At 46.2% G+C, this 27,525-nt stretch overlaps 1 long non-coding RNA gene across 1 annotated transcript in view; it reads left to right on the top strand.

Moving 5' to 3' along the window:
• The window catches only part of LOC147709780 (uncharacterized), a 51,246-nt gene that overhangs the window by 2,841 nt on the left and 20,880 nt on the right, over window positions 1–27,525 (top strand). The window contains exon 3 of the long non-coding RNA XR_015296730.1: window positions 1,357–1,511. This is a non-coding gene — a long non-coding RNA (uncharacterized LOC147709780). The remainder of the gene's footprint in view (window positions 1–1,356; window positions 1,512–27,525) is intronic.

Raw genomic sequence — 27,525 nt, 5'->3', positions numbered from 1 at the left:
TAAGGCTGGACTCTGGTGCTTTTGGTGCTCTGTCTAAGGCTGGACTCTGATGCTTTTGGTGCTGTGTGTAAGGCTGCACTCTGATGCTTTTGGTGCTCTGTGTAATGCTGGACTCTGATGCTTTTGGTGCTCTGTGTAAGGCTGGACTCTGATGCTTTTGGTGCTCTAATTAAGGCTGGACTCTGATGCTTTTGGTGCACTGTGTAAGGCTGGACTCTGGTGCTTTTGGTGCTCTGTCTAAGGCTGGACTCCGATGCTTTTGGTGCTGTGTGTAAGGCTGCACTCTGATGCTTTTGGTACTCTGTGTAAGGCTGGACTCTGATGCTTTTGGGGCTCTGTGTAAGGCTGGACTCTGATGCTTTTGGTGCTCTAATTAAGGCTGGACTCTGATGCTTTTGGTGCACTGTGTAAGGCTGGACTCTGGTGCTTTTGGTGCTCTGTCTAAGGCTGGACTCTGATGCTTTTGGTGCTGTGTGTAAGGCTGGACTCTGATGCTTTTGGTACTCTGTGTAAGGCTGGACTCTGATGCTTTTGGGGCTCTGTGTAAGGCTGGACTCTGATGCTTTTGGTGCTCTAATTAAGGCTGGACTCTGATGCTTTTGGTGCACTGTGTAAGGCTGGACTCTGGTGCTTTTGGTGCTCTGTCTAAGGCTGGACTCTGATGCTTTTGGTGCTGTGTGTAAGGCTGCACTCTGATGCTTTTGGTACTCTGTGTAAGGCTGGACTCTGATGCTTTTGGTACTCTGTGTAAGGCTGGACTCTGATGCTTTTGGGGCTCTGTGTAAGGCTGGACTCTGATGGTTTTGGTGCTCTCTTAATGCTTTTGGTGCTCTGTGTAAGGCTGGACTCTGATGCTTTTGGTGCTCTGTGTAAGGCTGGACTCTGATGCTTTTGGTGCTCTAAGTAAGGCTGGACTCTGATGCTTTTGGTGCACTGTGTAAGGCTGGACTCTGATGGTTTTGGTGCTCTCGTAAGGCTGGACTCTGATGCTTTTGGTGCTCTGTGTAAGGCTGGACTCTGATGCTTTTGGGGCTCTGTGTAAGGCTGGACTCTGATGGTTTTGGTGCTCTCGTAAGGCTGGACTCTGATGCTTTTGGTGCTCTGTGTAAGGCTGGACTCTGATGCTTTTGGTGCTCTGTGTAAGGCTGGACTCTGATGCTTTTGGTACTCTAAGTAAGGCTGGACTCTGATGCTTTTGGTGCACTGTGTAAGGCTGGACTCTGTAGAGCCCCTCTCTGTGCTCAACCATCGTCTGCATTGTAAAAACTGGCTCCAATGATCATGAAAACTCTTCAGTGGCTGGATCTGAATGATGAGGCCGCAGACTCACCGATCCTTACATTTTGTCAATTACAGAGAAAGACGGTGACTGTCCTCAAAATGATCCATCTGAGGAAGCAAAGTGCATCAAAGATGGTGGTGGCCGCCATGACTGCGGCCCTAACAACCAGAATTGCAAAGGGAGGCAGAGATGCTGCAGAACGGGCTGCAACTTTGATTGCCGTGAATAGGTAAGGGGGCAATGCAGGGGTCTCCATGGCAACGCCTGGGGGGAGGGGGGCTCACACACTTCCGGCTGCTTTGGGTCTGGCAGCCCCACGGTACTGGCACAAAGCAGAGGCCTGATCTTTACCATAAGTGTCATACTGAACATACATTCAGACGTGTAGGGCTGGAGGGCAGAGGGTGCATTCCATGGTATTGTCAGATTCCTGCCTGTGCCTCTCTGAGAATAAACCCATTACAACTTGACACTTCACAACTGAGCTCAGAGCAGGCCCAGGCCAACCTGATAGATAGACGTCATCCCTGATGCTAAGGATCTGGAGAAATATCTAGCTATGTATAATAATAATGAACCTCAATACATGGCATGCTGTAGCCATGGTTAAGGGTCACAGTACAAAAAAAGATTCCTTCGAACTTTATTAAGATATAAAAAAGGAGTGCAAGCTTCCTCCACACACAAAAAGGGCCAGAGTTGGCAGCAGCAGCCCACGTTTACTGCAGAAACAGAGCTAGTAGCACCAGTACAAGCACCCACAACATGTACAGCACTGGCTGCAGCAGTGCAAGCTTTCTCCATACACAGAACACGTGCAGCACTCGCTGCAGCAGTGCAAGCTTCCTTCATACACAGAACACACGCAGCACTGGCTCCAGCAGTGCAAGCTTCCTTTACACACAGAACGGGGACAGCACTGCCTTTAGCAGTGCAAGCATCCTCCTCACACAGAACAGGGGCAGCACTGGCTCCAGCATTGCAAGCTTCCTTCATGCATAGAACAGGCGACGCACTGGCTACAGCAGTGCAAGCTTCCTTCATACACAGAACACGCGCTGCACTGACTCCAGCAGTGCAAGCTTCCTTCATACACAGAACACGCGCAGCACTGGCTCCAGCAGTGCAAGCTTCCTTTACACACAGAAACGGGACAGCACTGCCTTTAGCAGTGCAAGCGCCCTCCACACACAGAACAGGGGCAGCACTGGCTCCAGCAGTGCAAGCTTCCTTCATGCATAGAACAGGCGACGCACTGGCTGCAGCAGTGCAAGCTTCCATCATACACAGAACACGTGCAGCACTGGCTGCAGCAGTGCAAGCTTCCTTCATACACAGAACACGTGCAGCACTGGCTGCAGCAGTGTAAGCTTCCTTCATACACAGAACACGCGCAGCACTGGCTCCAGCAGTGCAAGCTTCCTTCATACACAGAACACGCGCAGCACTGGCTCCAGCAGTGCAAGCTTCCTTTACACACAGAAACGGGACAGCACTGCCTTTAGCAGTGCAAGCGCCCGCACCACACAGAACAGGGGCAGCACTGGCTCCAGCAGTGCAAGCTTCCTTCATGCATAGAACAGGCGACGCACTGGCTGCAGCAGTGCAAGGTTCCTTCATGCATAGAACAGGTGACGCACTGGCTGCAGCAATGCAAGCTTCCTTCATGCATAGAACAGGCGACGCACTGGCTGCAGCAGTGCAAGCTTCCTTCATACACAGAACGGGGACAGCACTGCCTTTAGCAGTGCAAGCGTCCTCCACATACAGAACAGGGGCAGCACTGGCTCCAGCAGTGCAAGCTTCCTTCATGCATAGAACAGGCGATGCACTGGCTACAGCAGTGCAAGCTTCCTTCATACACAGAACACGCGCAGCACTGACTCCAGCAGTGCAAGCTTCCTTCATACACAGAACACGCGCAGCACTGGCTCCAGCAGTGCAAGCTTCCTTTACACACAGAAACGGGACAGCACTGCCTTTAGCAGTGCAAGCGCCCTCCACACACAGAACAGGGGCAGCACTGGCTCCAGCAGTGCAAGCTTCCTTCATGCATAGAACAGGCGACGCACTGGCTGCAGCAGTGCAAGGTTCCTTCATGCATAGAACAGGCGACGCCCTGGCTGCAGCAGTGCAAGCTTCCTTCATACACAGAACACGCGCAACACTGGCTGCAGCAGTGCAAGCTTCCTTCATGCATAGAACAGGCGACGCACTGGCTGCAGCAATGCAAGCTTCCTTCATGCATAGAACAGGCGACGCACTGGCTGCAGCAGTGCAAGCTTCCTTCATACACAGAACACGCGCAGCATTGGCTGCAGCAGCACAAGCTTCCTTCACGCACGGAACAGGGGCAGCACTGGCTGCAGTAGTGCAAGCTTCCTTCATACACAGAACAGGCGCAGCACTGGCTGCAGCAGTGTAGGCTTCCTTCACGCATAGAACAGGGGCAGCACTGGCTGCAGCAGTGCAAGCTTCCTCCACACACACAGAACAGGGGCTGCACTGGCTGCAGCAGTGCAAGCTTCCTTTACACACACAGAACAGGGGCAGCACTGGCTGCAGTATTGCAAGCTTCCTTTACACACACAGAACAGGGTCAGCACTGGCTGCAGCAGTGCAAGCTTCCTCCACTCAATGAACAGGGGCAGCACTGGCAGGAGCGTTGCAAGCTTTCTTTGCACACAGTAGAGTGTACTACACAAACGGAACAGACACAGAGCAAGTAGCAGCTGTACAATTATGATTCACACATCCATACCAGGGAAACACGTGGTAGTTGCAATGCAAGCTTCCTCCGCACATGGACCTCATGCACCATTACACATACACAACACAATGCAACACATTACACATACTCACAAAGCAAATACATCACACAAACACACATTCCACCTCCAGGTGTAAAACGGTGCAAACTTTCTGTTGCACCGTTCTGATGTTTTGTGACAATCAATAATATTCAGTTATGATTTAGTCACCCTTGGCATTGACTCATTCACCTTTAACATTCTGTTGCTTTAGCCAAATCTGCTATTCTTAGAGCAGTCAAGTAAGATTCATGCAGTTCCATACAGAGAAAAAAGAGTCAAAAAGAGGTAAAAGAATCCTATTTTAGCTCCTTTCGGAACTTTTGCTCTCATCTACAGCCAAACCCAATGAACATATTTACACCAACTTGACTGAATTTCAAACTTCACTCAGATAGTGTGTTTCATTGATTTGATCCAAATTCCCTCAATCGTTTTAGAGATAGTAGCGTTTGAAAAAGGTACAGAATAGGCCTGAAAGGGTTATCACTTTGTATACCTTCTTTACATCTTTTTTTTGGGAATTTATTTATTTTAAGAACAAAATCACATTACTCTTCAGTAACTTGACCCATACCCCAAACCCACTAAACAAAGAGATATAAATCCATAAATGACACTGGATCACCTGGACAAATCTACTCTCATATCAAATTAGAGCAGACAAACATCACAGACACATCTAAAAAGTATTTTCTTCTTTATATCTTGTTAGTTGAAAAGTCATTTATTGATTTGCTTTTTGCTTTGTCTTTGTTTGAGATGCATGACGTTTCGCAAACACATAGGGCCTGATTACTAGTTTGGCGGTGCGATGCCAGGTCAGCCCCGCAGCCGCACCGCCAAACCCGAGGTCAGGCCTATGTGATTGCGAAACGTCAGGCAAACATCGAGTCTCCTCCTATATGACGGGCTTATTTTCTAATGTTCCCACAGCGCTGCCCTGAAAATGGACACAGCAATGGGAACGCTGAAAACAGTTCCTGCAGGGCATGGACTGTAAAGTCAATCAGGAGCTGGTCTGCACGCACACAGGGGGGCACATGTTGTGCCCCCGTGTGTGCATCCACAGGGTGTGATGCATCCACAGGGTGTGATGCATCCACAGGGTGTGATACATCCATAGGGTGTGATGCATCCATAGGGTGTGATGCATCCACAGGGTGTGTGCATCCGCAGGGTGTGATGCATCCACAGGGTGTGTGCATCCACAGGGTGTGATGCATCCAGAGGGTGTGATGCATCCACAGGGTGTGATGCACAAGGAGGCCCTGAACGGCCCCTTTTGTTTCCTCTCTGCCACAGTTTTCATGGTGGAACCGCCATGAAAACCGTGGTGGAGAAGAAGCTATTAATATGCTTGGCAGAACTGCGGCGGTGCCACACCACCACCAGGGAATGGCTGATCCCTGGCAGCTACGGGGGCAATGGTGGTCTGACCGCCTTATTGTGATAGGGCGGTTGGGAGACCGCCCCCGCTGCTCCCCCATGAGTCTGGAGGTCAATGGACTGCCAGACTCGTAATTAAGCCCTTAGTATGTGGCGATTACTCTTGTATTTTCAACCTTGTGCAGATCCACCAAGGGGGGACTGGCAGGCTCAGAATAAAGGGGTGCTCGTGAACTTGCCACTGCATGACCCATCAGCAGACAATCTGGCAGATGCCAACAAGAATGAGTTTCTACTGGTATGTCATGTGTTACCGAGGTGGCTCTCACTTTACAACTCCAGGGTCACACCCTTCATGTTTTCTGGCCCATTTTTATTATAAGAAGAGTGAATAAAAGCTTATTATTCACTCTGAGTGTACAAATAAGTGGCATCAAGCAGCAGACTGAGGCAGCTAGTGACAGTGTCTGACGGCTGGCGCAGGCAGAGTAAGGCTCCAGCACCAGACATCAGAGAGACTATCAAGGGCTGGCGAAACCCCCAGGCCTCTCGTCAGGACCCTGGCACAACTCAGGGCCTCCCACCTGTTCCCCACCTTTGATGTGCTAAAGAGCCATATCTAAATGTAGCCATGGGCGTTGCAGGCTGAAGCCCTGCAGTGACCGTGGCTATACATCAATCAGCCAGTGGACCCACCCACTCCCAACTCGTCACATAGTTGGAAAACGGTGGAGTGAAAGTGAGGACTGAAAGCTCAGATATCTAACTGTGAGTCCGAGGTTTAAGTTTCATGCTCCTGCCCTGATAGCAGAAAGAAGGACTCCAACCAGGAACAAAGCAGGCAACAGGGAGAGTACAAAACAACCTTTAAAAGCTCTGTATGTTTGCATGAGATCGTGTTCTTGTGAGTGAGTGCATGTATGAGCGAAAGGTCTGTGTGTCTATGTGTGACTGTGTGAGTGTCAGTGAAGGAGTGAATCAGAGTGAGTGAGAATGAGAGACAGGAAGAGTGAGCACAAGTGAGGATGAATGAGAGTGAGAGAGAAGGACTGGATGAGTCACTATCTGAATGAGTCATAGTCAGAGAATGAGTGAGATAGAGTGAGATAGAGTGAGTCAGAGTGAGAATAAGTGAGATAGAGTGAGAATAAGAATGAGTGAGAATGAGTGAGACTGATTGAGTCAAAGTAATTGAGAATGAGGGAGACTGAGATTGCGTGAAACTGGCAAGTCAGAGTGAGAATGAGCGAGACTGAATGAAATTAACTAAAAGTGAGTGACACTGAGTAAGTGAGTGAGTTGTCGTGTGTCAAAGTAAGAAAGATTGTGAATAAGTGAGTCTGAGTGAGTCCGAGGGAGATTGACTGTATCATAATGAATGGATCTGGGTTTAAACTGAATGAATGAATGAATAATCAACTTGTAAAGCACTAACAATGCCCAAAGGCATCAAGTCGCTGGAACATAGATATCAGTACTTTAAAGATTAAAGGGCAAAAAGCCAAGTCTTTAATGATTTATGAAAGAGGGGATGTGACTCTAGACAAGAAATTGATATAGGTAGCGTGATCCAAAGTTTGGAAGCTGCCGCAGCAAAGGCTCTTCCTCCCCACTTTGCCTTTCTGAACCTGGTTACTACCAGCCAGTTCTTGTTGGCAGAACGCATCTGTCTGGCAGGGACATTGCCCTGGAACAGGTATTTGATGCCTTCTGGGCCAAGGTTAAAGGGCTTCATGAACGATAATTAGGGCCTTAAACAGAATTTGCTTTTCGGCAGAAAGTCAGCGCAGTTTTCGAATGGCAGGGAGAATCTAATGAAATTTCGGAAACTAATCGAGACTAAGCAAGAATGAGTGAGTCACAGTGAACTTGAGAGAGACTTATAGAGTCAGAGTGGGATTGAGGGACAGTAAATGAGAATGATTGAGACTGAGTGAGAATAAATTAGACTGACTGACATTTAGTAAGACTGAGTGAGGCTAAGACAGAATGTATGTGAATGAGTGAGACTCCGTGAGTCTGGGTAAGTTGAGGTGAGAATGAGTGAGTCAGAATGAGTGAGAATGAGTGGGACTGAGTAAGTATAAGTGAGATTAAGTGTGTATGAGATAATCAGAATAAGTGAGATTGAGTGAGTCAGAATAATCTAGGAAGAGATGGGTATTGTAAGTAGGTACACGCAGACAGAGATGCTTCTTCAATCTTCTTTATTGGATAAGTAACAAGTAGTACAGCGACATGAACACAGGTACATCCTCCGCCTTCCCTTCCAGTAACTGACTCCCCCACCACATTCCACCAGCATACCTTCCATGCACTTTACACGTGCACACACATACACGCGCCACACACATACACGCGCCACACACACGAGACACACACGCACGATACATAAATCAATACCACACACCCTCCTCCTCAAAAACTTAAGAACCATCGGAAAGAATCATCCTAATTTGAAATCAGAAAACCGGGCTGGCATCTTCCTTACTCTATCGCCACGGCGAAGACATTCACCTCTAATACCAACATTTGAACGAGATGATCCGACATCATCAACGTCTCTAACATCTCTAGCACCAGATGAACCAACGTCATCAACATCTCTAATACCGTTACCGGTCTCACAATTAGGCTTACATGTACCTGCATTGCCAGTCAACCCCAAATCTTTTACCAGACCAAAATCATCACCTAACAAGTAACCACTACAAGACCCACCATCAGAATGTACACCTACCACACCACTCCTCTCATTACAAAAACTCAATTGGCGAAAATTCCACCTTTTGCCATCTTCCAATTCAACAGCACTACCAAACACCTTCATTACCCTTAAAGGTTTGGACCATACACTTTCACCTTTCAATACCTTCCTAGGATTCTTCACCCTAACCATCTGACCAATCTTAACTAGAGGCCAGTTATGTCTGTTACCATGATACTGCTGATTGCGGTCTTGATACCTCCTGACTTCAGATCTGACTTCTTCATCGATGTTCTTAGTGTTACATTGCATTTTATCATTTCTCTTCCTCAACCACCTGGGAACCAACCCCGTAAATGGCTTCCTGCCTCTCAAAATCTCGAAAGGTGTCTTCCCCGTAGCTGAATGGGGAGTTACACGATAAGCAGTCAACCTCTCTTGCAAATCCTTCCTCCAGGGTAACCCTGCACTTAATGCCAATTCAATCACTTCCTTGACCACCCTGTTGAAGCGCTCAACCTGGCCATTACTTTCTGGGTGGTATAATGATGATTTAATGTGCTTAATGCCCATTACCAGTAAAAACTCTTCCATCTTTTGTGAAACAAATTGGGGACCATTATCCGAAACTAAGATTTCAGGTACGCCCTCTCTTGAAAATACATCCTCTAAAAACTCAATGACTACATCCGTAGTCATTCCACTCACCATTCTTACCTCGGGCCATTTCGAATAATAATCCACTAATACAATGGCATAACGATCCATAGAAGATAAAGCTAAAAATGGCCCCATGAAGTCGATAGCTACTTTCTGCCACGGGTATTCAGGTAGCTCCACCATGGTCAATGGCACACTTAATGGCTTAGCCACTTTATCACTACTGTTACAAATTTTACAATCCCTTACTAATTGGTCCACCATGGAATCCAATCCTGGCCACCAAAACCACTCCTTAACTCTCCTCTTAGAGCTGGACATACCACCATGTACTAAATGGCTTTTCTCAGCAATGTCTTTCCTTAAACCAACTGGAGGCACAATCCTGTCACCTCTTAAGATGATATCATTAACAATACACAACTCATCCTTAATCTTAGAAAAGGCAACACATTCGCCACGTAGATAGGACTCTCTTGGCCATCCTTCAACTATGAACCGTTTAATTTCTTTCAGGACCACATCATTCTCCATCTCGCTCACCCAAGATGCCTCAGAAATACTGCTAACAACATTCTGAGCACCTATAAGAAACACATCCTTAGCAGTAAATGCCACTTCACAGTCAGTGTTGGTCTTTGCATCAGTTAAATCCGCATTAGGTAATCTAGATAGGCCATCCGCAACAACGTTGTCTTTACCGGGAATGTATTCAATGTCAAAACTAAACATTTGCAGCTTTGAAGCTAAACGAGCCAATCTTGGAGTTAAGTTCTTTCCACCCTCAGGTCTTAAAATGTTCACTAATGGTTTGTGGTCAGTACAAATTTTAAACTTCCTCTCCCATATATACATCCGAAATCTTTCAGCTGCCCATGAAGCAGCCAACAATTCTTTTTCTATTACGGAATAATTCCGCTCCGCTTTGGTCAAAGTACGTGAAGCATACGCTACTACCCACTTTTCAGACTTGACCCGTTGGGAAAACACAGCGCCTATACCATACCCAGACGCATCCACAGATAGAACACATTCAGCCGTTGGTAAAAAGGGTTTCAAACAAGGCGTTGTAACTATTTCCTTCTTCACTTTCTCAAAACATGTTCTCTGTTGATCACCCCATGTAAACGTTACACCTCTTTTTAGTAAAGATCTTAAAGGTTCAACCTTTGAAGCATAGTTCTCAATGAAACGTGAATAAAATTCTGTCAGTCCAAGAAATGACATCAATTGTTCTTTGCTTGTAGGTTCTGGAACAGCTAAGATAGCATCTACATGACTAATTTTAGGCCGAATACCATCCTTAGATATGACATGCCCTAAGTATTCTACCTCAGATTTTCCGAATACACATTTCTCATTTTTAATAGTTAGTCCACTTTTCCTTAATGCTTCCAGAACTGCGAGCAAACTTTTATCATGACATTCTTTGTTCTTCCCGTATATTAAAATGTCATCTTGAAACACTTTAGCATTTTCAATACCCTGTAAAACCCTGCACATTTCCCTTTGGAACACTGCAGATGCACTGGCGAGACCAAAAGGCATACGTTTATACCTAAACATTCCTTCTGTGGTGATAAAAGCAGTGCAGTGTTTGGAATCGTCCTCTAACACGATTTGATGGTATACACTAGTCAAGTCTATCTTGGAAAACCAAGAAGAACCACCAACAGAGGATGTCAACTCTTGCAAATTTGGAAGAGGAAATGTGTCAACCCAGATAGCCTCATTTAAACATCTTAGGTCTACACACAAGCGCAAATCGCCATTAGATTTAAGCGAAATGACCACTGGCGAAACCCAATCAGAGCTTTCAACTGGTTCAACAATACCATCACTACACAATTTTTTAAGTATTTCACCCAATTTTTCTCTATAACTAATTGGGACATTTCTAAGTTTTTGCCGAATGGGACATGCACCTTCCCTTAATATTATTCTGTGCTTGAATCCAACCATTTTACCAATTCCATTTGAGAATACATCAGGAAATTTCTCTTGGAGATTTGAGTAAGCATCCTTTTCAACACACTCATCCTGAATAGAATAAACCGGGCATTCTAGTCTAGGGTAAATTTTCATACCTAAATCAAAAATGTGTGGCCACCCCAAAATAGTTGCACCTTTGTTGGCCACATAAATTTTACCCTGACAAGAGTTGCACCCAAAACTTATTTTGGCTATTATAAAACCTTCTAAAGGTATTCTGTGTCCGGTGTAACTTCCAGGATGTACATCAGGACCTAATAATGGCCTGCTGGGCCAAAGGGATTTGAATAAGTCCATACCCATAATGGTATACCAGGTACAAGAGTCAACCATGACCTTTACTTCTAACCCATCCATATCAACAAGGCATGATGGTAACTTTTTAACCTTACTCGTCCCTTTAGCTACTTCATCATGTATACTGCATATGTCGCCCACTACGTGGAAAACATCATCTTGATTTTCGCCCTGGACACAATTAATGTCATCCTGCTCATCATCTTGCAAATAATTAACTTTAGCTTTCAAATTTTGACAAACTCTGGTAAAATGTCCTTTTTTTTTACAGTTGGTACAAATTTTATCGAGAGCAGGACACCACTTATAATTTGCCAAATGGGTAGAAGACCCACATCTAAAACATGCAAACTTTTTCGGGTCATTATTTCTTTCAAAACTCTTTTCATTGCCTTTCTTACCCCACCACATTCTACCGGCATACCTTCCACGCACTTTACACGTGCACACACATACACGCGCCACACACATACACGCGCCACACACACGAGACACACACGCACGATACATAAATCAATACCACAATGGGCTTAGTGCGACTCAGTCAGTCAGAGTGAGATTAAGTTAATCAGAATGAGTGAGATTAAACGAGACTGAGTGAGAATAAGTGAGACAGAGTAACACTGGGTGAGTCACTGAGACAGACTGAGTCAGAGTGAGTAAAGCTAAGTGAAAGTGCTAATGTGAATAAGTAAATGAGGGTGAGGGAGAATGAGTGCCAGTAAGTGTGAGCAAACATCCCTCACCCTCTGAGAAGCAGCCAGGCTTAATCATTAGAATTTGGAACAAGGATTGTGTAGTAAATGTCCTCTCCACTGTTCTTCCATGGATAGACTGGACTATGATATCTGTGACATCATAGAATGCCTGGGTGTCCCTCTGGCTCACAGTGCCTCTCTCTTACTTACTGTGGCAGTTGGTCATCCCAGGCTGAGCTGCTAACAGCTGGCTCCTGGTGCGGTCTTTCTTAGGTTTTACTTACAATCTTAACCTGCCTACCTAACTTGGAAGGAACTTACAATAAAGGATCTTGACATACACAGTGGACTGTGCATCTTCCTTTACTACAGATTGCACTTCACTACTTTTAAAAATCACCAGCCACCACTGCTCCGCCAGCTCATCATAAGCAGGGAAAGACTGTCAATAAAGTGTTGTTTTGTTTATATCTTTGGTGTTTGATGAATCAGCATCGAATCCAACAAGCAGTATGCAAGATACACCAGGACCAGTGTTTCAGGTTTTATTATGCAGATCTAATGAGAGGAGAATAAAAGGAAGGATTCAACTATGTTTTAATGTACTTATAACTTTGGCACAGTTTCACGATCAACACAAATTGTGGAAGCCATCTTGTATGTTTAGCCTACTTCTGAGCGCAGGCTCTCTTCATTTCTATGAGCCCCCAGATGGGCCAGGTCCCAGGGGCAATGTGCCATACATCTGCGGGGGCCGCATGGGCCCCCAAAACCCCGAGAATCACCACCTCCCCAGGGCTTTATTTATTTTGCGTGAGACGGCGCCCCCCACAGCCTGGGAGACCGCCACCTCCCCAGGGCTCCAATCTTATTAGAGAAGTGTGGGGGGCCTCTTGCCCCTCCCCACACCGACCCGGGGAGCACAACCTCCTCTGGGCACTAATTATGTTAATGTGGGGGTCCGTTGCAGACCCTCGGGGACCACCACCTCCCCGGGGCTTCACACTTGTGGGAGCCCTCCTTGGTCCTGGGGACCGCCACCCCCAGGTCCGGCTCCAGTAATGGAGTGCCCACCCCAGGGACATTGCAGTTTGCTCCGCCCTGTCATTGCAAACTCTGCTTCGCTTCATGGAGCGAGAGCGGAAAACCTGCTCTCTCTTTCATGAAGCAAAGCAGATTGCTTTTGGACAAGGGGAGCTTCATGTCAGCAGCTCCCCGTTGTCCAAAAGCAATGCCGGCTCCCGCAGGGGACCACGGACCAGAGGTGGTCCAAAGCCATGCCCCTTTATACACTACTCTGCAAACGCGCCTCTTGGCATACAGCTCGAGGCGCGTTTGCAGAGTGGTGGCAAAAGGGGGCGTGCCCTGTGTCCACCTCTCATCATTCCCACTATCTGGGGCCTACTGGAGGTATCAGGAAGGCTATTTAGCCCCTAAGGACCCCCAGCTGCGAAGAGGACTTTAATCCCCATCGAAAAGCACGCCAGGGATCGTATTTGCAGACTGGTGGTCAAAGGGGGCATGGCCTGCTATGAGTACTTACCAATGCTGCTGTGTGGGTCTTACTGGAGGTAATAGGAGGGATAGTTGGCCTCCATGGTTGTTCTTGGGGACCAACTACCCCTCCTGTTACCTCCAGTAATTCCCACAGTGGGATTGCTAAGAGGTCTTCGGATGCCATGCCCCCCTTTCTCCACCACTCTGCAAACGCCCCTCCTGGCACACAGTGTTGGGGGATGAAGTCCACTATTCTCCTGAGGGACTTTGGGGGCTAAGAAGCCCTCCTGGTACCTCCTGTTAGTCCTACGCAGCGTAATTCCTGAGGGCTGGTCGGAGGTCCAGCCCCCTTTCTCCACCACTCTGCAAACACGACTACCAGTTAAAGAAGCATTTGTAATGTAATAGGTGTCGCATTTGCAAGAGTTAGTTGTTGGTGTTGTAAATGTAAACATTTTGACAAATTTTTTGGGGAGTGGAGGGGATGTATGTTGTGTGTAGTGGAATTATGTGGTATGTTGTGCAGTGAAATTATGTGAATAGAAAATATGTGGTATTTAGTGTATAGGTATTATGTAGAATGGGATTATGTGTTATGGAGAGTAAATATTTGGTATGGTAGTCTGTGTTATGGAATGATAACCCCAGGTTTAGTCTTCCTCGTTTCCATAGAAGCTAAACTATGAACTCAATGAGACAAAAAAAGAAGGAATCACTGAGGATCACTTCTGGACCTAGTCAGATGAAGGAGCAGGGCTACTGGAAATATGCGACTGTTTGGCTGCACTGACGTTCGCACAATTAAACATTTTCCGCATTAGCCACATAATCCATCTACTGCTGCCTAATCTACAGACTTGAACAAAAAAAGCCTTGTTTCTAGCTCAAACGGCTCAAATATTACCAAAAATGCAGCAACAAGTGTCCAGTTGCATGGAACGTCAGCTTGATGCCCGTGTGGGGCTGTGCCTGTGCATGCAAACAGCAGACATTCTACTGCCCTCCCTTGGTGCTGTGACTGCGTCCCCCCTCTGACCCCACTTAATGGAACTTTGCTCTCATGGTTTTTGGGTCTGGACCTGGGTGCATCTTGCCATCTTGAGAGGGTTTCCATCGATGCCCACTGCCTGGGTCCGCCATTTTGTAATTTCTCTTCTTTCTTCTTTAGCCCAACCTCCCCTTCCAACCCCCTACCCCTCCTCCCCCCACCCAGTCCAGAGCTTCCCATAGTTTCTTTACTGCTCATTGTCTCAACTTCTGTGCGTCTCATGCCTCAAGTACCTAAGGGTCTGTAGCTGTAGGCGCCGTCAGGCGCAACAATCTGAGATATCTGGGACACGTTAACTCCGTGAATTCAGTTAGCAGTAGGGCCCTAAAGGTTGCCAGAGTTCCTCAAATTGGTCCCCTTTCCCCGCTGCGGTGAGTGACAGCTTCTCCATACCCAACACGTGCCACATTCGGTGGAGCCAGCCTGTGGTGGTAAGGACATTGGTGGTACGCCAGTGTGTGAGGATATTCTGCAGAGCTGACCCGAGGTATATGGCCATTTGACAGCCCCTGCGAGAGCGCAGCGGGTAGGTTAGTGTGTTGGGAAGGCCCAGCAGAATATAAGCAGGAAATCAGGGTAGTTCTGTCTTGAAGTGTGCATCTACCTCGTCTAAAATGTATGTCCAGTATAATTGAATGAGCGGGCATTCCCACAAAAAGTGTATCAAAGTTCCAGTGTGCACACAACTTCTCCAACAGAGCTTATTTTTGGAGGGATCCATTTCGGATAGCCTCTCAGGGGTGTAGTACCAATATTGAGATATTTTAGTGAGTGTCTCGGTGAGTCCCATATGGTACGCTGAGTGCCGAGCCCTATATGCTATGCTCCCCTATTCCTTATCACTCAGGGCTCTACCCAGTTCCCTTTCTCATCATACCCTGCCCGGATTGTAGATGTGCATGGTTGGCGCCTGAATCAGTTTAGAAAGGTCTGAGATGAGCTTGGAGTTGGAGGTCCGTGAGAAAAGCCAATGTTCGTATGGGGTGAATTTCCTGTCAGCTGATTCTCAGACTTGTGGCTTTAATGGCCAGTGACGCACCTGCAAATATCTCATTAGCTCTGTTTCGGGGAGGTTATATTCCTGCTTAAAGAGCTGGAAAGGAAGGACCCCTTCCGAGCTGTATACATGATACAGGAAGCGACAACCTGCCGGTTTTCAATGTGCAAAGACCCCTTTGGCCATTCCGGGGGCGAAGTCGGGGTTGTCCACTAGGGGCGTGAGTGCAGAGGGGAACGTCGTCAAGCCATGAAGTATGTTAGTCGCATCCCAGATTTCTAGGGGAACTCGGGTTATAGAGGACGCATAAAGGTTGGCTGGCCTGAAAGCTCGTGGCAGAAACGGTATCTCCTGTAGTGGGCGTCCCGCCACTGCCTGGTCCTGAAGGAGCCAGTGCTTGTCAGACTCCCACTTGCTCCATTCCACCAGATAGCGCAATTGTGTTGCCTGGTAGTATTTGTACAGGTCCGGAACACCCAAACCTCCTTCTTCCGGGGCTAAAGTGGCGAGTGTCCTTTTCAGCCGGGGCTTCCGACCTTGCCAAATAAATTGGGCTAGGTCCAATTGGGTGTGTCGTATCCAGCCTGCCGGAGGCCTAAGTGGTAAGGCACAAAAGAGATACAAGATTTGCGGCAGAATGGTCATCTTAACTGCCGAGATGCGGCCCATCCAGGATAGGGGAAGGTGTCTCCACCGATCTACCTCTCCTCAGATGCGTGTGAGCAGAGTACCGTAATTTGCTGTGACCATTCTAGTCAGGGTCGGGTCTGTAGATAGGCTCGGGTCGAGGCCGTAAGGGACCTGTCTAACGCTATAGATTTCTCTGTGTTCATCTTAAACCCGGACACCGTAGCAAACGCTTCAAGCTCAGCTATGCACGCCGGCAGCGCCATCCGTGGATGATCCAAGGTAAGTAGAACATCATCCGCATAAAGGCTAATGGTGTGAAAATCGCCGCCGACTTTGATGCCCAGAGCGTCCTGCTGCTGCCGGATCCGATAAGCGAGGGGTTCCATATAGAGGGCGAAGAGGAGCGGTGACAGTGGGCACCCTTCTCTCGTCCCTCTCTCTATGGGGAACACAGTCGATGTGTGGCCATTGACTCTCACTACTGCAGAGGGCGCGCTGTAGCAGTTGAATATCAGGGTTTGAAACTTCTCCCCCACCCCAAACCTGGCCAGTACCAATTCCAGGTAGGGCCAGTGGACACGGTTGAACGCTTTTTTAGCGTCAACTGCCAATATCATGTGTTCCCCAGGTATTCGGGAAGCTTTTTTAATCAGGTGAGTGACCCTCTTTGTATTGTCGACAGTTTGCCGGTCAGGGACAAAGCCCGCTTGGTTGGGGTGTACTAAGCCTGGCAGGTGAGCGGCTAGACGTGCGGCCAGTACGCTGGTGTATAATTTGAGGTCAACATTAAGGAGGGAAATTGGTCGATATGCCCGGCATTTGGTCCTGTCCTTCCCTGGCTTTGGGATGACTGAGATAGAGGCACGTAGGAGATCCGATGGGATGGCTCCTGGTTCTGTGAACGAATTAAAGAGACGAGTGAGCAACGGCGCTAGGGTAGTGCAGAAGGTCTTGTCGAAGGAGGAGGAATAGCCGTCTGGCCCAGGCGCCTTCCTCGCTTGAGACGCGCGATTGCAGTGACCACTTCCTCAATGCATATGTCCCTCTCTAGCCATCCCGACTGTTCCGGCTCCAGGGATGGGAGTGTGACCGAGTCCAGGTACCTAGATGCGGCAGCGACATTCGGAGGCGTGTCTTTGTAAAGTTTAGCATAAAAGTCTCTGAACGTCTCTGCAATGTGCGTATCTTCCATCACCAATGACCCGTCAGTGCGTGCAACTTCCTTCACTCTCTGATGTTGTTGGGCTATTCTGAGCCGATTGGCCAGTAATCGCCCACATCGGTCTCCACCGGTATAATAGGCATGTTTTAATCGCAGTGCCGCATATTTGCCCGATCTGTGTCAAGAGCCACCAGGTGACTCCGCGCCACCCTGAGCTGTTTCCAGAATCTTGGAGGCCCCGGGCCGCTGGTACATGCGTTCGAGCTGCTGTACTTTTAGAGTGAGTTCCTCCCTTTTTTCTTTTCGCATTCGATTATCAGCCGAGGAGATTGCAATAAATACCCCCCGAAGGACAGCCTTCAATGCGGTCCATTGGGTTGCTAGCGTGGTGTCCTACATCCTGTCTATGTAGGAGTGTTTCTCGGAGTCGCCACACTCTAGGAGATGTTGGAGATGGTTACTTCTCTCTTTTATCACTTCTGTAGCTTATTTCTGCACCTCTGTAGCTTCTTTCTGTAACTCTCTTGCCTCTTTCTGCACCCCTCTTCCCTCATTCTGCACCTCTCTTGCCTGTTTCTGTACTTCTCTTGCCTCTTTATGCACCTCTGTGGGTTCTTTCTGTACGTCTCTTGCCTCTTTCTGTACCCCTCTTGCCTCTTTCTGTACCTTTGAAGGTTCTTTCTGTACCTTTCTTGCTTCTTTCTACACCGCTCTTGCTTTTTTCTGCAACCCTCTTGCCTCTTTCTGCACCCCTCTTCTCTATTTCCGCACCTCTTTTCCCTCTGTTTGTACTCCTGTTCCATCCTTGTGCACCTTGTTTGCCTGTTTGTGCACTTCTCTGGCCTCTTACTGTACTTCTCTTCCTTCGTTCTGCATCCCGTGTGCCTCTTTCTGCACAACTACTGTTTGTTTCTGTACTTCTCTTGCTTCTTTCTGCACCTCTGTTCCTTCTTTCTGCACCCCTCTTGCCTCTTTCTGTACCCCATTCCATTCCCTCTTTCTGCACATCTCTTCCCTTGCTTCTTTCTGCACCTCTGTTGCTTCTTCCAGCACTTTTCTTGCTTGTTTCTCCACCTTTCTTACTTCTTTCTGCACCCCTCTTGCTTGTTTCTGCATCCCTCTTTCTGCACCTCTCTTCCCTCTTTCTACAGTTCTCTTGACTCTTTCAGTACCTCTGATGATACTTTCTGTACTTCTCTTGCCTCTTTCAGCACCCCTCTTGTCTCCGTTTGCACCTGTGTTGGTTCCTTCTGCAGGTCCCTTGCCTCTTTCTGCACCTGTCTTGCCTTTTCTGTGAATCTCTTGCCTCTTTCTTCAATTCTCATGCCAATTTCTGCACTTCTCTTGCCTCTCTCTGTACCTCGTTGCCTCTTTCTGCACTTTTCTTGCCTCTTTCTGCACCTCTGTTGCTTCTTTCTGCACTTCTCTTACCTCTTTCTGCATTTCTGTTCTTTCTTTCAGTATTTCTCTTGCCTCTTTCTGTACCTCTGTTACTTCTTACATTCTCTTGCCTCTTTCGGTACCCCTGTTCTGTCTTTCTGAACCTCTATTGCCTGTTTCTGCACCTCACGCCTCTTTCTGTACCCGTTCCCTCTTTCTGCACCTCTCTTGCCTGTTCCTGCAACTCTCTTGCCTATTTCTGCAGTTCTATTTCCTGTTTTTTGCACCTCTCTTGCCTCTTTCTACTCTTCTCTTGTCTCTTTCTACACTTCTCTTGCCTCTTTCTGCACGTTTTTTACCTCTTTTTCTCTTTTTGCACATATATTACTCTTTCTGCATCTCTCTTATTTGTTTCTATACTTCTCTTGTTTCTTTTTGTACTTCTCTTGCCTGTTTCTATATTGAAATGGGAAGTGCAAGCTGTTAAGATTAAAGGTATGCCTGCTCTCGTGACTGAGGTATATGTCTACTTGTACATGTATTCTCACATGTGTTATGGCTCTGCAGATTGTAGCTTAAAATGGGGGTAGCTTCTCTAATAGATGGTCACATCTTGTTAGTTCTGCTCTGTCATTCGGTTGCACAGGCAGACACGTTTTATGTAGGTGTTATAGAGCCCCTCAAATGTACTATTGAATATGCATGTGCCCTGTATTAGGAGAAGAAAGAAATATATGCACCTTGTTGTACACATATTTACAGAGTATGCTGTTTGAAATATGGATATTCAAGTTTTTGTATGTTTAATTTTATGTAACATGTCACCAGGTAAAAGCAGAGGCACATGCATACTTTCACAAACTTGGTCAGACTTGCAAAAGTGATATGGTTAGGATTGCTGTTTTACATTTGGTAGGGCAACAAATTCAGAACTGTCGATGATTAGTAAACCTTTAAGAGAAAAGTGAGGTTTAAGACATCTTGGGAGAAGGATTAGTGATTAGGCTAATCATTAGTGATTAGTGAGTTGGGCTCCCCGAGTCGTTACACTCACCTGGGGCAAAAAGGGGCACCGCGGCTGGAGGCCCACATCACGGCTCTCCCTAACGCAGTGGGTGAGACGCTGCTATAATATTCATAAGAAGGAGCCTGAAGAGCCCCATAATGCCTTGCAAGGAATGGGAAAATCAGCGTTGTGGGTGCCTGGTGTCCACCAGAGGAGGGGGTTACCCTCAATTATGAATAAGGTGCTGGGGGAGGTGCTGGAGGAGCACAGTCTCCCCCCAACACAAAGAGAAGTCCCTCCCTAAGTCACATGGGGACTTGAAAGGAATAACCCCTCAAGGGCTCAGCCAGCATTTAACACCTTCTAGGCTGGAACCTTTGTTCTACAACTGAGGGTGTATTGAAAAGTGCATTAAGGAGTGAAAGGCTAAGTTGGGGATGTCTGCAGAAGGGCATTGCCTAGAGGTGAAGAGGTGTAATTGCACCAGAAATGCTTTTACTAACGTTATTTCTTTTAGAGGGACTGAAGTTCACATGTCTAATGTGAAGTACATGATAAAGGTGATGTCATAAGCAAAGGGGGGTTATGTTGCCAGACATTCCTGCTAGGGTGTCTGGCTGTATATGCGTAATCCTGAGATTTCATCTGTCATGCCTTTAGGGGCTGGAACTGCAATGCAGTCTAATGATACACAAATGTGATGAGTACCCTCATTCTAACGTGATGCTTAAACAAGTATTCTTTCTGCTGCGCTTAGGTGAAGAACCCAGATGGCTAGCCCTTAAGATGCAGAAGTGCATACTTCATGGTTAGTAGGAAATGTCAGGGTTGTATGTCACCAAGGCAGGTTACCTATTTTAAATGCTTGTTGAGATAATGGGGTGGGTCGCCACTGGGACGGTGCCAGTGGGCCGCCACTGGGATGGTGCCAGTGGGCAGGTCCCTTGCTCCAGGTTATGTTCAACTAATGCCATTGGGGGCAAGATAATGTGCATACATGGGAGTGGTGGTACTAGACCCCACCCCCACCCCCACTGTGGGAGGGATGGGGATATTATGCAATGTCACAAAGTAATTCCAACAGCTTATGTATATTTGTAATTTGGTGCATAGTATTGAGTAGTGTGTGTGTTTAATAAATAAATGTACTCTTACTTGTATAAAGCAAAGTACAGACTGGACAATGAATTATTCAGTGTTATTTCTGTGCACCTGCAAATGGTGATTACTAGCCCACACCACCTCCCTTGAGTAAGCCTCAGACTGCTCTGTAACGCTACTCTCTGAGAGTCAGGAGCTACAATTAGGTATTTGGTTCCAGTGAAGGATACATGTAGTCATGTTATTTTTGCAGGCCTCACAGATGCTGGCCTCATTTTCCTGCTGTCAATAACTTTATTTTGGGCGTTGAGACTATAAAAGTATCACATGCATACAATACCCCAGCAGCAACAGAATTCCCCCAGCAGCAACAGCTAGCACATGCGTTCCAGACCTACCAGATTCGTAGATCACAACACACGCATTGGATACTTCTTCATTCTGTGACGGCTACCAGCACGTGTGAGTTCTGGATCATGCCCAAGTGACCTACAAATATGTGGAAGGAACTCTGTAAGTCGCTGCAAATTGCACTCTACCGATGCCACTGGAAGGGGACTCCAACCCCCAGAAGGCCCTGACTTTGAGCCAGGAGGCACCAACGCTGCTGTGCGCATAGGGGGCGTTTAAAACAACTTGCGGCACCTGCTTTGCGGGAGCCGCTTTGCCGCAAATTGCACTCTACCGCTGCCACTGGAAGGGGACTCCAACCCCCAGAAGGCCCTGACTTTGCACCAGGAGGTGCTGACGCTGCTGCTGTGCACCCAGGGGGTGTTTCAAACAACGTGCAGCACCCGCTTTGCGGGAGCTGCATCACCGCAAATTTCTCCCTACCGCTGCCACTGGAAGGGGACTCCAACCCACAGAAGGCCCTGACTTCGTGCCAGGAGGCGCCAACGCTACTGCTGTGCGCCCAGGGGGCATTTAAAACAACTCACGGCACCCGCTTCATGGGACACACGCAGCGCGCACCGGGCGAAGCCCGGGCCAAGGGCGGGCCAGTCTGCACCCATCAGAGATAGGCAGAGGCTGAGCTGGGCCACCACCCTAACTTTGAGATTTTCAACGAAACCTATGGGTAAGCGGAAGCAACTCTGCAGCCAGGAGCAGGGGAGGCTAAAAGCAAAAATCCCTAGGGAGTCTGCGTCTATTATTTCATATCTAACTTCGGCGGTAGGAGCCTTAAATAAGGAAATAGCTAATGCAGAAAAAGAACTGGGACTGGGTATGAGTCAAGATCCTGGGGAGGAGAATATTGTAAATGTGGTCTCCCCAAAATACCTATACCCCTGTAGCCAACCAAGCTGATAAAAAGTCTGGATGTAGTGAGAGGAGAATCAACACATGATGTTGCTCTGTCTAGGGGTATGGATGGTGTAATCGAAGAAAATTTGACAAACTTGAACAGGGCAACAAAAGGGGCGATTATGGGGCCTCTAGGAAAAAGGAGGATCACCAAAAAAGCAAATAAACGAGATAAAGGTCCAAAAAAGAGCAATTCTACAAATGAGGATGTTGTGGACAAGAACACTGAACTAATATTACGGAAGCTGGTGGAGGACATATTTATCTCGCAGATGGAATCTATACTTACAAGCATTGCTAAAGATATAATTGACTCATTGAATACTTGTGTGGTGGGTATTGAGAAGAAATGTGAGCGTATTGATTCTTTTTTGGAGGGACTTGAAAATCTCATTAGATACCCCTAATTTAACTACAATAGCCCAGGTCCAAAGAGAGTCAACAATACCCCAGGTCCAAAGTGAGTCTAGGTTTCGTATGAGTGAGGAACGTCCTGGTACTCAATCTCAATTGCAATCTCTGGATAGGACAAAACCTAGCCCCTTGAATAGGACAGGAGTAGTCCAGGGGATCCAAGCGGGGGCAGGAGCTCCAATCAGGATGGTCAGAACCAAGGTATACGAGAGAGGAAAACTAGACCGAATAGCTGTAGGCGTAATCTTCCCCCAGAAGCCACTCCTCTGGTAGCTGTTCTTATAGCGGTACCTCCACTTGGGGACCATGACTATGAATACACCCGGGATTTGCTACGGAAAACTAAATATTTCGTTTGACCAACAGTGTAAAGGCAATTCCGAGGTTTCATCCTACATTATAATGGTTTGACGTGTGGGATGGGTGGGATACTGCCCCAAACAGGCTGAAGGTGATTGTATTATTTTTAATTTTGATAAACGGGATATTGCTGGCCGGTTGTTTTGGGACAGCTCTATGATAGGGAGGGGGGCATCAGGGTTATGCCCCTGGGTTTCTTTTACCCGCCAATAATTGGAATAGAAGTATTTGTTAGACCTCTAAGATCCCCTAGTGAGGCATACCCAATGATGTATTATCAGAATGGAGATTGTCTTTCTCGAAATAAAGAACTAGTGACCCATTCAGAGAGGCCGAGCTGGAGATCGGTAACAGTCCCATAGTGATTATCCTTGCTGACCGCGTGTGAAGGAGATGGTTTAGCTTTAAGAAATAGGTTTCTCCCACTGTCCCAGCTAGATGTGAATGACTGACTAGAGGCGTCCCATGAGAGCTCCCACGGAGACAGCTAAAATGGCCAGGTTAAAGATGTAGACACAGCCCCTAAATGCAAGATCATCAGCTGGAATATAGCGGGCCTTAGAAATAAAAGAGATGATTCAAGCTGGCTGGGTTTCTTAAAACAACACAACATGATCGGTCTTCAGGAGACGTGGGATAAGGTGGATAATTTTGGCTGGATGGGTATAAATCACATTGTTCCCCCGCACGATCTGCTCCGGCAGGCAGAGCTAAGGGGGGCCTTCTAATGCTTTTTTCGCTAAATCTGAAAGGGTCCCTTAGGAGGCTGGACGCGGGTTCCCATCATTGCTTCATAGTAGAACTGTTACCCTTAACTCCCCCAAAGTATTATTTGTTAATATTTATAACTTTGTGGAAAGTGACTTTGTAAATCAACCTTTATGTTTATGAAATTTTTCCTGGAAGGATATAGGCTGAAGCAAACTACTTTTTATAACATTGTACTTATGGGCGATTTTAACATTCATATTTGTGAATTGAACTGTTATGTTGATGACCCTTTAGTGCCAGCTCATTCTACGACACCGCACTTTGAGCACACACAACAGTGGGAAGCCTTGGTGGACCTTCTGGCTGGTGCAGATCTTTTTGAACCTAGTTTTAATGATCCAATTAATCGGATCCCCACTTTTAAAGCTAGGGAGAGGGACACTGTTATTGACTACATATTTATCTTCCCCCCGATGTTAGCTCTGGTAGTGTTTTACAACGCCAGGCTGTCACCTTTCAGCGACCACAATCCAGTAATACTAGTGCTAGATAAATATTGTGGTCTTTTGGGAAAAACAGGTGAGAAAGTGGGAGTTAGTTTCGTGGTAACAACCGATCAGGGGAGGAGGCTTAAATGGGCCAGGGTAATTTTGGAACTTTGTTTATCGAATCTCTGTGAAAAGGCCAAAGATAACTTTGCAATATGTGTTGATGATACCACTCCAGGGGTTGAGGTCCTTAGAGCCTTTGAAGGCATTTGTGGTTAGGTAGCCTCTGATCTGAATATGACATCCAAACCCAGATAAACTATGAGTGAAAGGTGGTTTGACAACAACTGCTCACAGGCCAATCGCAATCTGGCTCAAGCCCTGAAAAATATACCTCGAGATAAGGAGCAGGTAGTCATGCTGAGAAAACAGTATAAGACCTATGTGGAAAAATGAGATCAAAGAGGAGGCCTGGAATGCACTCTTATCTGTGGAAGTTTTAAAGGATAGCTCGAAATGTTGGGCCATTGTTAATAAACCTTTCCTTTATGGTAAAGAGAATGGTATTTTGGAATGTAATATTACAGAGGACCAGCGGCTCTCCCATTTTGAAGTTGTCTATGGACCTAATGTCACTGTGGATTCCCCCTTTAGCATGGAAGTTGATAGGTTTTTACCTTCTGTGGTTTTTAAGGAGGAGGATGTAGAAAGGGCGATTATACAGATGTCTACTAATAAAGCACCTGGCCCTGATTTTGTGCCTGCTGATTTGTATAAAAGTAACCTGAAATGTTGGGCCAAGATATTACCTAATGTTTTTAATGTTTCAAGTGCATAGGGGTTTCCTGCCTCACGTTTTTTCAAAAGGGCCAGAGAGGGGATCCACGGTGTTATAGACCAATATCTTTAATTGATTCTGCCGTTAAAATCTTAGGCAAAGTGATTCTAGCTGGGTGAATGATAACAAGGTCTTATCCAACCTACAATATGGCTTTAGACAAGGAAGAAGCATTATGGACCAGTGCCTTAACCTACATCTAATAATAGGCAAATATACATAGCCAATGAGGGATACCTTGCAGATGGCCTTGATGGACTTTTCTTCAGCGTTTGATCTCGTTAACAGATCGAAGCTGCGGTCTATTTTGCTTGATATGGGCATTGACTCCTGCATAGTCTATTTTTTTGGCAGATTTACACCGGGATCTCTCAGCAACAATTAGGGTCACCCAGGAAGGTAAATGCACAAGGCACTTTAAATTGGGCAGAGGTGTCCGTCAGGGGTGTATTTTGGCGCCAGTACTTTTTACCCTCTATATCAATAAATTAGATAAGACCTTGGATCAGGCAAGCTTGGATATTCGCGAGTAGGAGAAATGAGTATTCCGGTTCTCCTATACGCGGACAACGCCGTGTTATTAGCCCGTACAGCTATAGGCCTCCAGAGGCTACTGCATGCCTTTGGGGCCTGAATGAAGTCCCTGGATTTAGTAGTGAACATAAAATAATCTCATGTCATGTCAATTGGCCAAAGAAATAAAAAAGTGAAATCCTTCTACTTAATGGAGTAGAGGTGTCCAGGGTGTACTTTTTTACTTATCTTGGGGTCTCCCAACAAAAAGCCCCAAAAAGTGCAATGGTTAGTTCACGGCAGCTGTACAGGAATTTGCACAGCGCATGGGTGCTATGCCCCTGGAAGCCAAGCTTAACATTTATAGATCTAAATGCCTGGCTATTGCTATGTATGGCTCCGCCATCTGGGGCTATAAACATGTGGAAGGGGTGCAGACAGTTGAAAATAGATTTTTACGTATCCTTTTGTCAGTACCTCAATCAAACTCAACCTTTGCAATTCACCAAGAACTGGGGTTGGGATACGTGTCAGATTTGGTGAGGTTGGCCCCAGTGGTTTGCTGGTTTAAGACCTGGCTTCATCCAGATCTAAAACTGAATCATCAAATCATTCGGGACTGTGTTATTCTGGATAAAGCCAGTAGTATTCCGTGGTTGCACTATGTTAAGCTAGTGTTCTTTAAATTGGGGCACCTAGAACTCTTTAAGGATCCGGACGGGATTAAAAAAGAGGATGTGAAATGGGTTAAAACCGAACTTTTGAACTTATTGATGAGGGAGCACAAAAAACAGGAGTTAAGGAAACACTCAGTTAGGGCTCATTTCTTGTTAAAAACTACCCCACTAACTGAGCCATACCTGAGATTAGTTACGAAGCCTTTCCATCTCTGGCTTTTAATCAGGTTTCACTTTAATCCAATTTACTTCTCACTGGGTAATGTGCAGGGCTGGTGTAAACCAGAGGACATAGGTCTATGTCCCTGTAATAATTTCTCATCACAGGATACACTGCACATGATAATGTTCTGTGACTATTACAATGAAATTCGCAGGATATTTTTAGTTCCTCTATTGAGGGGAAAGGCCTTTTTACAGGTTAGACCGGCATTACTTTATCTCCAGCTGCTAAATGATACATGGGATATTTTTAATATTGCCAGTTTTGTAGCTGCAGCGGTTCGACTTAGGGAAAAAAGGAATCCAATGCTAAACATAACATGAAAATTTGTGTTTTATTTTTCTATGAAATTTCTCTTAAAAGAGTTTTTAAGCTTTGATGTAGTTTATTATTGATCCTGTTGTATTAATTCTTCTTTTAAAATCGCCCATACATTTTATTGATCATATGATTTTATTATATTGTGTATCGTGTACTGTACTGTTATGATTTTAATTAATCGAATAAAGTGGTTTGACTGACTGACAGTACAGGCATAGAAAACAATCAATTAAAAAAAAAATAGTACATAATAATGTGGATTTTCCTTCTTGGAGTCCAGACTTCCTAAAGTTCTGAGGGAGAGAAAGGGTCCACAAAAGTGCATTTGCATTTGATATAATGCATTAATAACCATCATACAAAAGCAGGAGCCTAGAGTTAGTAAAGTTTGCCTGACCCCCAATTGACGAATAAGAACCTTAAAAGTGCCAGTGCCTACTGTGCAAAAGGATCTGAAGATTGATTACAAAGATCCAAAGTCTGGTTTGGTTCAAACTATCTAAGACAATAATCAGAGCGATAAAAAAATTATAATAAAGACCAGGAAGTGTAGCAGCAAAAGTCTTTGCCATAAGAGTTAATGGCATGACCCATCATGCAGTACAATTCCATGTTTAGTACAAAACTAAATTAATAGATACCTACTTATACAAAATCATTTAAGAAATATTAAAATACAAAAGGGTTACGCCAGTTACATGGTCAATGCGTGTCATCTACTAATCCACATTTTACCTAGAAAGTTTGCAACTGCACAGAGAATCATGCTGGAATCAGTTTTTAAGACATGCAACTCATCATTGTGACAGAGGGTAACTATTCAATTCAATTCAATTCAATTAATTTGTATAGCGCGCTACATACCCGGAGGGTCTCACGGCGCTTGGAGAAGGGTGGGGGATTACTTGTCGAATATCCAAGTTTTAAGTTGCTTTCTGAATGCTGGGTGGCTCTGAGTGAGGCGAAGGTGAATGGGAAGTGAGTTCCAGGTTTTAGCCGCCAGGTAGGAGAAGGATCTT

Source organism: Lissotriton vulgaris, chromosome 6 (assembly GCF_964263255.1).
Source record: "Lissotriton vulgaris chromosome 6, aLisVul1.2, whole genome shotgun sequence".
NCBI classification, from domain to species: Eukaryota; Metazoa; Chordata; class Amphibia; order Caudata; family Salamandridae; genus Lissotriton; species Lissotriton vulgaris.
The sequence above is the reverse complement of the archived record's forward strand: the minus strand, read 5'-3'. Positions and strand labels throughout refer to the sequence as shown.